This window comes from Dermacentor silvarum, chromosome 3, assembly GCF_013339745.2.
Source record: "Dermacentor silvarum isolate Dsil-2018 chromosome 3, BIME_Dsil_1.4, whole genome shotgun sequence".
Taxonomy (NCBI): domain Eukaryota; kingdom Metazoa; phylum Arthropoda; class Arachnida; order Ixodida; family Ixodidae; genus Dermacentor; species Dermacentor silvarum.
In genome coordinates, this window is record NC_051156.1 from 83,831,586 (window position 1) to 83,848,562 (window position 16,977).

At 45.6% G+C, this 16,977-nt stretch overlaps 1 protein-coding gene across 2 annotated transcripts in view; it reads left to right on the forward strand.

The window, feature by feature from the left end:
* LOC119445548 (uncharacterized) overlaps window positions 1-16,977 on the forward strand; it is a 381,600-nt gene that overhangs the window by 69,447 nt on the left and 295,176 nt on the right. The window lies entirely within an intron of this gene.

The window sequence follows — 16,977 nt, forward strand, 5'->3', positions numbered from 1 at the left end:
CGCCGTGGCCGGGATTCAATGCCACGACCTCTTGCTCAGCAGCCCAACACCATACGCTGTAAACAAAAATACCCCCACATGGAAGTTTTAACAAGGCGATGTGCCCTATATATGCTCTCATTCTTGAATGTTTACTCTGATGTATCTATAATATCTACATTAGAAAAAGTGGGACGCTGTATTGCCCCCAACACTGATATATGGGGGCAATACAGCGGCATTCCCTCGTTTCACTCCGCTCGCTACCTGCGGGAGGATAAAGGCGACATGACGTGATTTTACTCCGCCTTTAAAATTTTGTTCTCTGCTGGAACTCCGCCCAGGGAGTCTTAATAAACTACCACGCCGGAACAGGTTCGTCACATAGTGCTTCACATAAGGCTGTGCACGGCGCCAGCGACCGGCCGCGTTCGGCGGAGTCGGCGGTGCTCATGCCGACGGTTTGTTTACATCTGTGAAGTGGCGTTCCTTGCCAGCGTTTCGCCAATTTTCTTTCCTATACTTCCTTCCAGAAAGTGTTATACGCGTGCCTGAAGCTCGCTTTATCTCATTTTCATGTACGTTAGCTGTGATCACTCTGCTGGCAACGATTAATGCAAGAGCAACGTTTTTAATTTCGGAAAAAGGCTTAGGTGTGACCACAAAGCTGCCGGTTGACTCGTGATGTCGGCTCACGTTTCTGGCTGTCCTTTCGTGTTGCGTGACCTTGAATTCTGTTCTTCAGTGCGTGAAATACCACTTCTATGTCCTTTTGAGTATATGCTGACAACGTCCGGTGTAATACTTGAAAGTGCCGCGTAGTAATGGCAACAGCAGCCACTCTTCGAGCGACAACGTCCGTGATAGCCGCACATGAATGCCATATTGCGACTTCGTTGCGGTGCTGTGCTGCCAATAAGTAAGATCGCAGTGCAAGCAGCTCTTTTCATGAATCTGTGTACGGATATCCTAGCCCAAGAAATATGGTAGGACGTAAGTACGTACTGTGAATAAAAATTCTTACTGAGCGATGTGAATCCAATTGTTATCGCGCAGTTCTATTTTGATCACGTCGTTGCTTCGGGTATTACATTAACATCATGCTCCATCAAAGGCACTCATTTAGCTAAGACCATACCTGCTGGCTCCGAGTGTGAGGATTCGTTTGACAGATCAGCGATATAGCTCCGTTTCACAACAGAGACACACTGCTTGGACTCTGAGAAAGTATACTGTCAAAAAATGCCTGTACGTGGGCTGCTACGGGTCATGCTCACACGTAATAAATTGTTGTCACGCCACCATTCTTTCACACGAAACTAACTTTGTCATGAAGCACGCGCACTTACATTTTTTCTTGCTTACTGTAACTAACGCGCTACTTTTTGACCACGAACGCCGACAGTGTGCGAAGTCGCTTCAGCACTCACAGAATGGCATGCTAATTTTGAAAAATTATGCAATTACCGTTGTTTTTCTTTCAATAATGTGAATTAACAGTTTAGTGTTGATTTAGGTTTCATGTACCTTTCAGTGAGGTAGATTTCATATGTGCGAGCATGTGAGTCGTAATTCTGAAAAGAGCATATACAGCTGCTCGCTAGGCCGTTTCGAAGCACTCAGTATGCTGCCTATATATGCTGGTAGGGTTGCTTTTTGTTCTATGTCGCGTGTACGTTGGATGTCTTTGAAAGTTCTTCATCGGGCTTTTCTCAAATCTTTATGTGTTTATGTGTCTCGTGGTTTGTCTGGTCTCATTCACTTGTTTTGCAGAATTTGGCTTAGTCTTGTGTGTATATTTCAAATTTTGACCCGTAGCCTCTACAAATCAAATTCTGCACGCAAATTGATGTAATACTTCTTTTTATGCTTCCGATGCACCTCGAAAAATGTCCATCCAGCCAGAAGTAAAAAATCAATATACCGAAAAAAAAAAACTCCCAAGGCACCACGCAAAAATTCCGCCGGCGTAAAAATTGTACTCCGATCATTCGGAGCTTAATAAATTCCGCAACCGGGGGGTCGCTAGAGGAGACGCAATATTTATAGTAAAATTTTTGGAATGGTTGGTGAAATCCGTGCAACACACACTGACCCCCGTTTGTCTGCGAAAAAGAAATTATTGCATCTGTTCGTGAAGTACACGTTCTGTAGACTTAAACTTTATAAAGCCCAAATGCGCAGATTAAATCATATAATCTTATTACGAGAAATGTTTATTAGGGGATGCGTAGATTGTTTTTTTTTTCTACAGCCAAGCGCCGAACACAGAAATGTATAGGTTGCGATTTCTTATTCTTCTATCATTCCTGTTAGTAAAGCTGGCCATTTTTCAAAACGGTATTCGGCAGTCTTAAGCGCCGGAGGGCCGAGTCGAATTATTAGACAAGGTAGAACGTGGCATTAAACAGTATCTTTCTTGTTAACGACAAGCCGGGCTTGTAAGGCTTAAGACGTAACTATCGCGATTCGAACCGCTACCACAGCTTCTCCAATCCCTACCACCATGAGCCTCGAGCTCCGAGGGACACTCACGTTATTGTCCAGCGTCGGCGGTCTCGGAGAGCTGCTCAATGCGATTCTTCGCAATCTTTGGCATGCTCAGCAGCTCTTTAAGGCACCTTTCCAGAAATAATCAGCGAGACAGCGTCCTTGGCCCCCATCATACGCCCAGCAAGCACATAGGGCTCCAAAACGTCCGTTGGTGTGAAAAGAGCGATGTATGCACGTTTTAAGAATTTCGGTCTGTGATTCTGCAATGTTACGTCACACCATTTTTCAATACTGTTCCACTACATGTTGCTCGATTCACCATTTTAAACGCGCCAACTTCTTTGCGCGACTGCTCGATCGTTATTACTACGCTAATGTGCGCGTCATCAGTCGGCCCTGAATGAAGCTACCGCGGTTGCAGTTCGCTAAAGACGGTACACCTACCTTTGCATGACGGTGAGGCGCAGACGGACACGTCACTCATGAATGGGCGTCCAATAAGTGCGTGACAATCCCGCTCTTCGATAGTTCAGTGTCGCTTTCTTGTCAAACTGGCCGGAATTAATTGCGCTGTAAAACTCTTCAGCGACAACTTTTTTTTTTCATTTTTGGAAATGTATAGTAGCTCCTCCAACAGCCCTCTTCAAGTCTTCCCTTGAAACAATTTGTCTAGTGCTTTTCTTTAAAAAAATATGTATTTTAATTTGCATAATGACGTGTTTAATTACTACATCAATTTTTTTCCAATGGGTGCCTCTATATTAAATCCAATGCACAAGATATCATTTATGATCTCAGTTTGCCTAAGCTAAAGAATTCCGAACGCAGTGTGTGATAAAACCTGCATACAGGGTGTTTTCTTTTTGTTTAGACAATACAGACGTTTTATAAGAGTGCCATATCTGTGAGACACATGTCTTCGCATACGAGCTCTACGGCGAGGCGCAAATACTTTGCCACTGCTTAAGTTACTATGAAAATCATATTTAACGAGAATTTTCTATTCACATTTTTATTTGCGCCTGATGAGCAGCTGTTTACATGGCGAATTCGAAGACAGTCGCATTTTAAGGCATCCTAATTTTTGAGGATCTGGAAAATCGCACCTCGAAATCAACATTAGTTGCAACACTGCCAGTGAACCTATTTGGTGTCAATGTGATTCGTTCATGAGCGGCCATGCGCAGTGGCGCGTACTCACTGACCGAAGTTGGAATGAAAGATTTTATTGAAGAGTGACACATCTTGGGTCAAATACTCAATGACTTAAGTTTTCATTTCCAATGCGGTTCACTCCGCACAACAGCCAGATTCTGAACACATTAGACAATGGACTACCCGTTCACACAAGTTGGTATGAAAGAGGTTAGGCGTGGGCCAGAACAAGAACGGGTTGATATTTCCCAGGAATTCTAATCACAATAACGAATAAGTAAATGTTTCTAACTGAAATAAATAAATATAAATGATGACAGGTATAGATCAGACGGGATATCTTGTGTTAGCGAATACAATTTTGTCATTTGCGCAAGTTTAGGAAATTGGCATAGTTCCGAAAATTTCCTTTAAGGCATAAGTTGTTGAACTTTATTCGCACGCAGACGACCAGAGCCAATGTTGTCATGTCTGGTGCCCCGCAATACTGGTACCTTCTCTCAATAAATGGCTTCAAAACGCCGGTCCAGATCCCGAAACTGTGTCGACCACCACCACCACCACTACCACCACTTCAGCCGCAACAACGACAAAATTAGGCAAGTAATATTTGCGATATCTACTAACTGCTCACTACTCAGTCCTACAACGCATACTGCGATATATCCATCTTACTTCTCAAAATAATGTCATTGCGCAATAGAAGTATAATGTAAGAAGTAGAACTGATGTACACAGCAAAATTGCTTCCGCCTATAGTTACACAGGCAGCATAACCTTGGTTAACTCGATATACCGTAATTAACGCCAGCAATAGTCCGCCGGAGATACATAAGCTGTCCTGAATGAATTAACGAACTCTGGAGTTTTAAGCGCCAAAACCACGATTTGGTTATGAGGTACGCCGTAGTGGGGGACACCGGATTAATTTTGACCCCCACTGGATCATTAACGTGTATCCCCAATGCACGCAACTAGGCCGTTCTTTCATTAAGCCCCCATAGAAATACCCCCGCTGCGGCTGGGATTCGGTACGGCGAGCTCGTGCTTAGCAGCACAACACCATAGCCACTAAGCCACCTCGGCGGTTATAGGCAATCCTGTTCACGGTTAATGTCTCAACGGCGTGTTATGTGATCGCTTGCGCACATGCTTCATTCTTAACCACTCTTCATCAAAAAAATAGATTATAATGGTACAAAGTGGTATTCGTGAACACAACAATTGTAATATTTGATAGCTTTAATGTGCTAGACTACGTTTTGCATGTGATGGTTCTCTATTCAGCCTAATTTGGCAATTATCTGCAAACGCATGCCGTAATTGCCTGTATAGCCGTTTTTACGGCCGACAAAATGTTTTCCTCCCAAGCCGTTATCTGTCATACATTCCAACATTGTGCCTACGTTTCTGTTTCGTTACGTATTCTGTCTGCGGCCAAATCGCGTTTCTGCTTATCTTGGTTACCTTTCTTTTTTTATTTGTTGCCTCGTTATTGCGTTCTGTGTCTGAGTTCTTGTGTACCGTCTTCGGTTTCCTCACGGCGGCTCTTCGCCCGCCGGAACAGCGTCTCAGTGGCGATCGGCTCTTGTTTAGCCAATGCGGAGTTCCATTAATCAATGCACAGTTGAAGTTTGTATTTTAATTAGAACTTCAGGTTGGGAAAAGGGTACCTAACATTGGCACTTGAAAATCGTATAGTGTACTAGAATATGGGGTAAGGTGTGCAGGGAGGACTCACGGCTGCCGCACTTGATGTTAAAAGCGAATAGATGGCGCCACCAAAGCATGCACTGTTGCTTAATGCACCGCTTCCGATGTGCTGCGGCGCTTTGCATAATGCGCGCTTAAGAATCAAGTTTTAATCGCTAACACGTCAAAGCTAACATGTCCCTGCTTCGACGGCATTCTGGTTGAGCCAGTATCCGTTAGAGAGCTTCTTGGAAACTGCGCAGAGAACAAATGTGGAATGCAGCAATGAAAAATGTAGCAATGAAAACCTTCTCCTTCGTATGCTGTTATAACTCAAACAATACATGAATATTATGTTACGAGAGTGGCTACTTCACTTCTAAAAGTTTCATTATGAACATATATTGCATTAGCAAAAGTAATTCATTGGAGAATGGTTATTTACCGAATTATTTAATTATTTAGGTAATATGAGTAATGCAACCCAACAGTATAATTATTTTTAATTATTTAGTTATATTGTTGTTTAAAAACCATAAGATGTTATTACTTCGGTTATTTCAACGTTGAATAAATAAAATTAATGCAAGAATTATGTAATTATTTACACAATTTCAGCTCTTTATATTGCTGTGAAAAGTGCTGTGTATAATTCAAACTGGAATGCCTCAGGAAAAATTAAGTCGGTTTTAAAGAATGCATCCTTTGAACTACATACACTACAAGAAAGTCACAAACAACACAAACTTCAACGTACGCGCTATCTGCGTACAACCAGCACAACTGACAACAGTAGTAATCACCGACGGAACGACGAATGTTGACGGCGGAGCTGCTGTCGCATGGGCTGGCATCGAAGTGCCGGACCTTTCCACACTTGCCGCCTCACGGGAATGCATGGCGTATGCCGCCCTTGAACACACTACCCTCTTCTAGTACATTTTAAAACCGGCAAACATGTAGCCCTAGAGCTGCTTGCTGATTGTTTTTCTAAATTTCTTGGTATACTTGCCCCAACTTCCCATTTCTCGTCAAAAAGAAAAAAGCCGAAATACTTCTGTCACCCGTTAGGCAAATATAATTATGCAGAAAGCTATTCATAGCTTTTTAAGCATTGGCAACTCGTGTTTCAACTTGTTTGTGTAGTGTTGGGGAAGCTGATCAATTTCGTCATTTTTGTTCTGTGGATAGAGTGGAACTGGTGATGTGCGTGTCGTCTGTATTACCCAATGCCGCAGCTACATCTCGGGAAACTTGTTCCGCGTGAGTGCATAGGTGCTGTGCGAGGCTCTAGAATACCACTTTTTTCACGGGAATCTGTGTTGTGAAATGTTTCAGAGATAAATGAATATTTCTTTTGTGCTATATTCTCATTCATTTATTTTATTTCGTTACAAGAGACTTCTGCAACATTCTCATCATCCTTGCCTGCATGTCATTAGATTCTACTTGCAATTTTACGAACGTCTTCTGAAGCTTGTAAATTTTTTTGAAGCTCTCGCTGCTGATTGTTCCGCTTGCTTGTGTAAGCTTATGAGCTCTTCGAGGTTTGTCGATGCAGGCCTCTTCCTTCCTCTGGACTTGCTGCTGGCACAGCGGCTGCCTCTTTCGGCGCCCAGGTCTCTTGTTACCCCAGGCTGTGGGCTGTCTGTGGGAGGCTCTGGAGTGATGATTTCTTCACGAACACTGCTCTTCTCAGCACAAATACCACCCTCGCCCCACTGACGCAACGAATGCTTCACAATAGGGCAGTTGGTTCCCTTGTTCCACCTGCAAATATGTATGTCTATACCACACGAACATTAGACGCAGCAAGAGTGGTATAACAGTGATCAAAACGTGTACAGATCGCCAAGATAAAAATATGGCTGCAAGGTGGAATGAAGATTCGGATGGAGCTGCATTAGATGTGCATATAAAATGAAGGTCACGCGCAAGTTGCGCCAGTGGATGAGCGACGCTTCTGCGCCAGTGTGTGACAAGTCGTGTTTTGTTTGACAGTCGTGCTTTTCTTTCAAGGCACGTTTGGTAATTTGCATTCATTATTATTCAATTATCTGGGGATACTTTGGAACAACTTTGAGCTTTAGGAACGTTCTGTTAGACTAAGGGCAGTGTTGGTCTCTTCTTATCGTGGTAGAGGTAGATAAATTTTCGAGCTAATTTAATGTTTGCTTTCAGGAAAACGTGACAGCTGAACACTCGAGAAAGAATAGCGTCAGTGGTTTTTTCGCAGAGATATGTAGATAGTTTGCGTGAGTTCCCGTTAAACTAAGACTTTATTTTCGGATTTCGCCAGTTCAGAAAATAACGCTGTATCAGGTTGGATATTGGTTATTCTGCAGACTACTTCAGATGATTTTAGAAATCGCCGGATGGTTGTTCCCGCACGCACGTAGAGAGTACCGTGCCTTAGCAACGGGCTGCGCGGATAGCTTTTAGCAATGGTACAGTCTATGCAGATTTCTTTTCTCTTCGACGTATTATGTAAGGGTATATCTAAGGCTGTGCGTGTCTCGCGTGTGTATTTAGAAGACGGCAGCACTTCAGTTTCATTTAGTGCATGCAAGTACTTATAAATAAGCGCGAATCTTCTTGTAATCTTGAATGCTTAATTTGTGCAAGTTTTTGTTTTCTGTTTCTTTAATGCGTGAGTGGCACGCAAGAGTTTTGACCGCAAACTGAAAGCGAGTCTGTAGTACATCCGTGAAGTCAACGAGGCTCTCAGTGGCACTATCACGTGCGTTAATAACGGATGTAGAGTACGAACATATCGCATTACAATTCTCAATCATTTAGGTTCATTCTGCAGTTAAGTTGGATGAATTTGGTGTTGTATGCATAAACGTGTAGTGTAGAGCACTGCATGGCCTCGGGTTTACCCGAAAGCCCGGGCCCGGCCCGGCCCGTGGGCCGGGTAGGGCAGTTTATTTCAGGGCTCGGGCCGGGCTCGGGCACGGCACGCGCTTTTTGACCCGGACCCGGGCCGGGCTATGACTTTTTGGTGGTGTGCATGTAACGTGCAGAGAGTTATCCTCGCACGCCTCAACTCTGAAAAACATGTCTTTTTCGGTCTCGGGCTGGGTTCAGGCCGGTTTCGAGCCGGGCGCGGCCCAGGCCTAAGGTAAAGGGGTTGCGGGCCGGGCCGGGCGAGTAACGGAGATTATTTCCCGGCCCGGACAGGGCCCGGGTCCCACCGTAAAGCGTTTGGTCGGGCTCGGGCGGGCAGCCCAACGTAAAAACGCGCCCAGGCCAGGCCCGGGCTGAAAAAATCGGCCCATGGAGTGCTCTAGTGTAGTATTCTGTCAATTTTCTTTAATGCGTGAGTCGCATTAAAGAATTTTGACCCCGAAATGAGAGCGACTCTGATAGTACATCCGTGACGTCAACGAGGCTCTCAGTGGCACTTTTACGTGCGTTAATAACAACTGTAGAGTACGAACAGACAGTTCATGGCGCTTGTGCCGCATGTGATATTTCAATTACCATTTATTTAGCGTCATTCTGCAGTTCAGTTGGATGATTTTGGTGTTGTATACCAAGACGTGAAATGTTCTGCATGGCTTCGTTGGCAGGGATTTTTGAAGAATTATCAGGTATTGGTTGGGATATTATTGGCCTTAGTGAGGTTAGAGGAACTTGTGAAGCTTATACAGTGCTGACTAACCGCCACGTACTCTGCTACAGAGGTCTTCCAGGTAAGAGAGAATTCGGGGTACGATTCCTATTCCACAAGGACATAGCGGGCAACATTGATGAATTCTACAGCATTAATGAGAGGGTAGCAGTCGTCGTAATAATGCTTAGTAGGAGGTATAACAAGGGGAATGCGGGAGATGGCGATTCAAGACGATGAGTAACACGAGAACAAGGTGAGAGCAGGAGCTCCTTGTCAGGAGCAGGGCGCCTGCTCTCACCTTGTTCTCGTGTTACTCATAGTAGGAGGTATAGAATGAAGGTAGTACAAGCCTACGCCTCAACCTCCAATCACGATGATGAAGAAACAGAAAATTTTTATGAAGATGTTGAATTAGCAACGATGAAGGTGCAAACTCAGTATACTGTAGTAATGGGTGACTTCAACCCCCCAAAAAAAAACAGGCTGGAGAGCAAGCAATTGGCAACTACGGCATCGACTCTAGGAACAATACAGAAGAGATGTTGGTAGAATTCGCGGAAAGGAATAGGCTTCGAATAATGAATACCTTCTTCAGGAAGCGCAGCAACAGGATGTGGACCTGAAAAATCCCTAATGGAGAGACAAGGAATGAAATAGATTTCATACTCTCTGCCGATCCCTGCATAGTGCAGGATGTAGAAGTGTTAGGTAGGATAAAGTGCAGTTACCACAAGTTATTGAGGTCTAGGATTTCTCTCAATTTGAAGAGAGAAAGAATAAAATTAGTCAAGAAGAAACAGGCCAACCTAGACGCAGTAAGGTTAAAAGCAGACCAATTCAGGCTGGTGCTCGCAAACAAATATGCAGCTTTAGAACAGGAAGATGAAGACAATATAGAGGTAATGAATGAAACCGTAAGTAGGCCGATCTCAGAAGTAGCAATTTAAGTGGGAGGTAAGGCACCAAAGCAACCAGTAGGTAAGCTCTTCCATGTAACAAATCACCTAATAAAGAAACGGCAAAACATGAAAGTGTAAAACTCGAGAGATCCGATAGAATTCGCTGAACTGTCGAAACTTATCAAGAAGAAAGTAAGGGATATCCGAAATTATAACGTGGAAAAGGTTGAGGAAGCAGTACAATATGGACCCAGCATGAATCAGTGAGAAAACTTGGCACAGGAGAAGCCCAAATGTATGCTTTGAACGATAAGCATGGTAATATCATCAGCAATTTCGATAACATAGTAAAAGCAGCGATAGAATTCTAAACTGACCTGTATAGTTCCCAGGACAGCCAAGCTACATTCATTCGAAGTAGTGATGAACAGGATACAGAGGCTCCTTCTATAACTAGCGATAAAGGTAGAAGGGACTTGAAAGACATGACCAGGGGAAAAGCTACCGGAGAAGATGCAATAACAGTCGATTTAATCAAAGAGGAGATATCATGCTTGAAAAGCTTGCGGCCCTTTTACGCAATGCCTCACGAGTACCAGAAAGCTGGAAGAACGCCAACATTATACTCATATCTAAAAAGGGAGGCGTCAAAGAATTGAAGAATTATAAACCCATTAGCTTGCTTTCAGTATTGTATAAAATATTCACCAAGATAATTTCGAATATAATCAGGGCAACACTTGACTTCAGCCAACCAAGAGAACAGGCTGGCTTCAGGAAGGGATATTCTACAATAGATCACATCCATGGCATTATTCAGGTAACAGAGAAATCTGCAGAGTACAATAAACCTCTCTATATGGCTTTCATAGACTATAAAAACATTTGATTCAGTAGAGATACCAGCAGTCATAGAGGCAGTGCGAAATCAAGGAGTACAGGAGGCATACGTGAATATCTTGGTAAATATCTACATGGATTGCACAGAAAACTGGGTTCTCCACAAGAAGAAAAGAAAGATACCTCTCAAGAAAGGGGTCAGGCAGTGAGACACAATCTGTCCAATGGTATTCACTGCAGGTTTAGAAGAAGTATTCAAGCTCTTAGATTGGGAAGACTTAGGAGTAAGAATCAACGGTGACCATTTCAACAACCTTTGGTCTGCAGATGACATTGTCCTATTCAGCAACAATGGGGACGAATTACAGCTAATGATTGAGGACCTTAACCGAGAAAGTGTAAAAGTGGGGTTGAAGATTAACATGCAGAAGACAAAAATAATGTTAAATAGCCTGGCAAGACAACTAGAATTCAGGATCGCCAGTCAGCCTCTAGTGTCTGTAAATGACTACGTTTATCTAGATCAATTACTCACAGAGGACTCTGATCTCGAGAAAGAAATTTACAGAATAATAAATTTGTTTGGAGTGCATACGGCAGGGATTGCCAAATCCTGACTGTGAGCTTACCACTGTCGTTGAAAAGAAAAGTGTACAATCATTGCATTATACCGGTACTAATATATGGGGCAGAAACTTGGAGGTTAACGAAGAAGCTCGAGAACAAGTTAAGGACCCCACAAAGAACGATTGAACGAAAAATGTCAGGCCTAACGTTTAGAGACAGAAAGAGAGTGGTGTGGAGCAGAGAACAAACGAGGATAACCGATATTCTAGTTGACATTAAACAGAAAAAATGGAGCTGGGCAGGCCGTGTAATGCGTAGGATGGATAAGTGGTGGACCATTAGAGTTACAGAATGGATACCAAGGGAAGGCAAGCGCAGTCAAAGACGGCAGAAAACTAGGTGCGGTGATGAAGTTAAGAAATTTGCAGGCGGAAGCTATATCAGGTAGCACAAGACAAGGGTAATTGGAGATCACAGGGAGAGCGCTTCGTCCTGCAGTGGACATAAATATAGGCTGATGATAAAATGAAAATGCCTGCACTGTAAGTCATTCAACATGCGACATGGATGCTTCCCCCCCCCCCCCCCCCCCACAAAAAAATGTTGTGAGTCAGCGCCCGTGTTGCGTCTTTCATCGTTCTTCGTCTTGTGCCCTGTTAGTGGTCTCTTAACTCACAAATCATTGAATGGGATATGCTACGTATCGCAGTCCGCTGCATCTTATTAATTAGACGACAGGTCTGAGCTGCGTATACTTGGCTACCTCCATAGTTGTGTAAAAAATCACAAGTGCATATTTGCGCGACAATACGTGAATGACTACCAAAATTTGAGTATAGAGATTTCGATTCAGAGAGGCGCCAGGCGCCATCTTTATTGCCTGAGACTTGTCTTCCCAAGAAAGGGTCGTCTCGCATTGCCATGAACAATTTCGTTGCTCGTGCCGTCTGATCACCCCTAGCCAAGGCCATGCCTGGTTGCAGCTATTACTGCGGTGGAGACTACTCTGCGCGCTCGACCGTTTGCCTTTAGCGCATTCAACAGAGTACATCTAACTCATAAACACAGTTGTAAGGGCTGATAACAGGCATACCCAGCCTCCCGTAAATGTGCTACTCGTGCTGATATCGTCGCTTCGGGCTGTTAGAAGGCGCTGGCCCGATCGCCAGTCGACGCTCGCGCGGTACTGTTAAATAATCGGTAGAGTGTACATTCCAGAACTTACCGTGGGCACCAGAGATTACGCTGTAAGGTACATCGGGCCGCGTATAAATAGCCGACGTGTCTGACCCGCAAATCAGTTTCGACGATCACGACTATCCTGCCGCTATCGATGTGCTTGGAGTGCCACTTGTTTCGCACGGCTTATTTTCGCTCAATAAAGAGTTAACGTTTTAGAGCGCAGCTCTTGGCCGCCTGTTCCTGCGGCGAGCGTCGGCGTAGGCGTTTTCCCTCGGCGTAACCGACCGAACGAGCACAGTGAAAGATGAATGCGAACGCGGAGCGCAGCGCCAGAAGAAAAGAATCATCATCATCATCATCATCATCAGCCTATATTTATGTCCACTGCAGGACGAAGGCCTCTCCCTGCGATCTCCAATTACCCCTGTCTTTCGCTAGCGTATTCCAACTTGCGCCTGCGAATTTCCTAACCTCATCATCCCACCTGACTTTCTGCCGTCCTCGACTGCGCTTCCCTTCTCTTGGTATCCATTCTGTAACCCTAATGGTCCACCGGTTATCCATCCTACGCATTACATGGCCTGCCCAGCTCCATTTCTTCCGCTTAATGTCAACTAGAATATCGTCTACCCCCGTTTGTTCTCTGATCCACACCGCTCTCTTCCTGTCTCTTAACGTTACTCCTAAGATTTTTCGTTCCATTGCTCTTTGTGCGGTCCTTAACTTGTTCTCGAGCTTCTTTGCTAACCTCCAAGTTTCTGCCCCGTATGTTAGCACCGGTAGAATGCAATGATTGTACACTTTTCTTTTCAACGACAGTGGTAAGCTCCCAGTCAGGATTTGGCAATGCCTGCCGTATGCACTCCAACCTAATTTTATTCTTCTGTAAATTTCTTTCTCATGATCAGGGTCCCCTGTGAGTAATTGACCTAGATAAACATATTCCTTTACAGATTCTAGAGGCTGACTGGCGATCCTGAATTCTTGTTCGCTTGCCAGGCTATTGAACATTATCTTTGTCTTCTGCATATTCATCTTCAACCCAATTCTTGCACTTTCTCGATGAAGGTCCTCAATCATTTGTTGTAATTCCTCTCCATTGTTGCTCAATAGGACAATGTCATCTGCAAACCGAAGGTTGTTGAGATATTCGCCATCGATCCTCACTCCTAATTCTTCCCAGTCTAAGAGCTTGAATACTTCTTCTAAGCATGCAGTGAATAGCATTGGAGAATAGTGCCCCGGAAAACTTCAGACGACCGATACGCTATGGCGCCAGAGGAGCGCTCTATCAACGCATCCGCGGCAACAGCGGCACTGTGGTAAGCGGCGGGCCGGCGGAGTGGGGGAAAGAAAAAAGAAGCAGAATGCTCGCCTTCTTCCACGGCAGCGCCGGCCGAGCGGGCGAAAAAAAAATATCAGTAGCCGTTTCCCTGGCGAGGAGATAGGGGTAAGCTAAGCTTGTCGTGTGTTTCTTCAGTGTTCCTCCGAACGAATTGCACTGACGAGTAGCGCATTGTGCTCAAACCAGAACCGGTCACATGCACTGTAGATGGCTTCGAAGTTCTGGTTGAGAAACTCGTGTTCAAACCTGGCCGTCGCACCAGTGAAGTTGGCGCTAGCGTTGCCGAGGCGTGCACCACCCTTGTCGCGTTCTTGGAGGGCTCGCTGACATTTGGCCTCAACATCGCGCTCCGGCAACGCGGTGTCGGCGGCTATTCACTGACGTTTGGCCTCAACATCGCGCTCCAACTCGGGGTGCATGGCTTTTCACTGACATTTTGCCTAAGCTTTGGGAGCGCTCACTCTACAATCGGCACGTCGTCGTAGAGCCCTTTCCTGAACACGTTCATTCTGCATGGATGTCCATGAAATTTCTTCAAAATAATTCTGTCTGTTACGTAAGACAATGAATGGTTCATACCCCATTGAAATTCTATGCTGGAATGATTAGCGGCAAAGCAGCCAGCTGTGGAAGTAGACGACGATGACGAACGCGGGAGCAGTGGCACTAGTGCGTGCCGAGCACGAGCCACCTGTTCAGCTCTCAGACAGACAGACAGACAGACAGACAGATAGACAGACAGACAGACAGACAGACAGACAGACGGACGGACGGACGGACGGACGGACGGACGGACGGACGGACGGACGGACGGACGGACGGTACGGACGGACGGACAGACGGACGGACGGTACGGACGGACGGACGGACGGACGGACGGACGGGGACTTTATTTGGTCCTGAGGAACTACCAGGGGACCTCCTGTGGGAGGTGCGTAGTAGTCGCTGGCTGCGTCCACGTAGGACCGTGGTACTCCGCCCTTTCGCAGGCACTGACGGACGGACGGACGGACGGAGGGACGGGGACTTTATTTGGTCCTGAGGAACTACCAGGGCACCTCCTGTGGGAGGTGCGTAGTAGTCGCTGGCTGCGTCCACGTAGGACCGTGGTACTCCGCCCTTTCGCAGGCACTGAACCGAGAGTATGCCGCTTTTAAAGATATTGTCCCAGTTCGCTTTTCGTTGATCGTTAACGGTTGCGTTACGTAACGCACGTCATTGCCAGAGCATGTGAGCCAATGTACAGAAATGCACACCACAATCGGGATAGTGTGATTCTGTATTTAGGGCGATGCGACTTAGAAAGCAACCCGTTTGGAGCATTCGAAAAGTCGACGATTGAGACCTGTTACGCTTAGGATACGGTAGTGAAAAACTACTCCGCTCTAACTGGTTGTAAGAAATTATTTCGTGGAAAGGAAGTAATGGGTCGTTCTGCCTGATTTCGTTCGACCCCCCAAAACCTTGTATACCGCCGCGGCAGGTAAGGTCTCGCGCGTGGTTATGAGCAAGCTCGTTGGCGTTTGGGAGATTTGTAAAAATATTCGGACCCACGTGGGCTGGAAACTGCGTAATTTAGTTAAAGCCAGTAAATACTTTATTTCTGAGGATTGCTGCAGCCTCTCGGGTGTCCGACCCCGACGCAAAGGCACGTATGGCGGCACAAGAGTCTGTGTATATATTGGGACATGCAAGGTCCCTCTTTCCCAAGCTATGACTCTGTTCTGCTTGATCGTTGGAGATCTGACGGACAGAAGCCGCGTTGGTAAGTGTACCACTCGTATCAACTACTGCCGAAACAAAGTTGCTGGTCTGTCCATATTGAGCAGCATCTACGAATGCTGTCAAGCTTCGACTATCTGCGAATGTCTTTAAAACAGCCCGGACGCGAACCTTGCGTCGCCCAATGTTATACTGTGGATGAAAATTCCTAGGAAAAGGACTAAAATCGAATGACGTGCGCATTGTTTCCGAGACTGATTCCTCATGGTCGTTAATTAAGCTTGGAGCTAAGTTGACTGAGTCTAGTAAGCGGCTGCCGACTTTGGATGTCGATAACCTGACAATCTGTGTCACCCGCCGCGGTGGCTCAGTCAGCTAAGGTGTTGCACTGCTGAGCACGAGGTTGCAGGATCGAATCCCGGCCGCGGCAGCTGCATTTCGATGGAGGCGAAATGCAAAAACGCCCGTGTGCTTGCGTTGTAGTGCACGTTAAAGAACCCCAGGTGGTCAAAATTAATCCGGAGCCCTCCACTACGGCGTGCCTCATAATCAGAACTGGTTTTGGCACGTAAAACCCCTTCTTTGGGCGTTTATCACCTCCGAGACGGTACTATGCATGCCCAGCTGCATAAGCTTCTCTGTACAAGGGGTGACTGGTAAGCCCAGTACTGTTTTAATGCTATTGCCCATGAGCGTGTCTATTTTGTTCCTTTCTGTCTTAGTCCAATCTAGGGCAGATGCCACATAAATGATGTGGCTCATCAGGAACGCGTGATATATCCTGTAAAATTGTCCACTCCGAGTCCCCCTTTTCGATTCGAGACTCTAGAGATGAGCCGGAGCATACTCTGCGTTTTGGAAGTGATGTGGGCAATTGAATTTGTATTACAGCCCCTGGCATTCAGTAACAGGCCCAATATCCTGATCGAGTGGACTCGAGTAATAGCCTGACCATCCTTCGTGTGTGAGGCAATAGGTATCTGTTCCACCGGAACAAAACCCCTAACGCCCTGTCTCGCCAGCCTTTACAGCAATAACTCAGACTTGGTAGGTGAGAGGCTGAGCCCTGTTTCAGTTAAGAATTCTTCCGTTACATTTAGCGCTTCTTGTAGCGCCTGTTCAACGTCCGCGTCTGATCCACCTGGACACCGCATCGTGATTTCATGTGCGTATAAGCCATGGTCAATGTTTCGCACGGAGGATAGGCGCTCGGAGAGTCCCCGCATGTTAATATTAAATAGAAGGGAGATTACTGCCCCTGCGGGGTCCCTCTTGCCCCCAACTCAAAGTCATCAGATTTAATTGGTACAATTTTGATGGGGGCAACTCTATCATTAGGAAGGGATCTAGCATGTGTGGAATCTCCATCCCAAGTTTAGCTCCGAGACCGCCTAAAGTATGAGTCTATGTGAGATATTGTCAAATACCTTAGCCGGATCCAGGGTGAGTATTGCCCTAATATCTCTAGTCCTGCGATCGCTGAT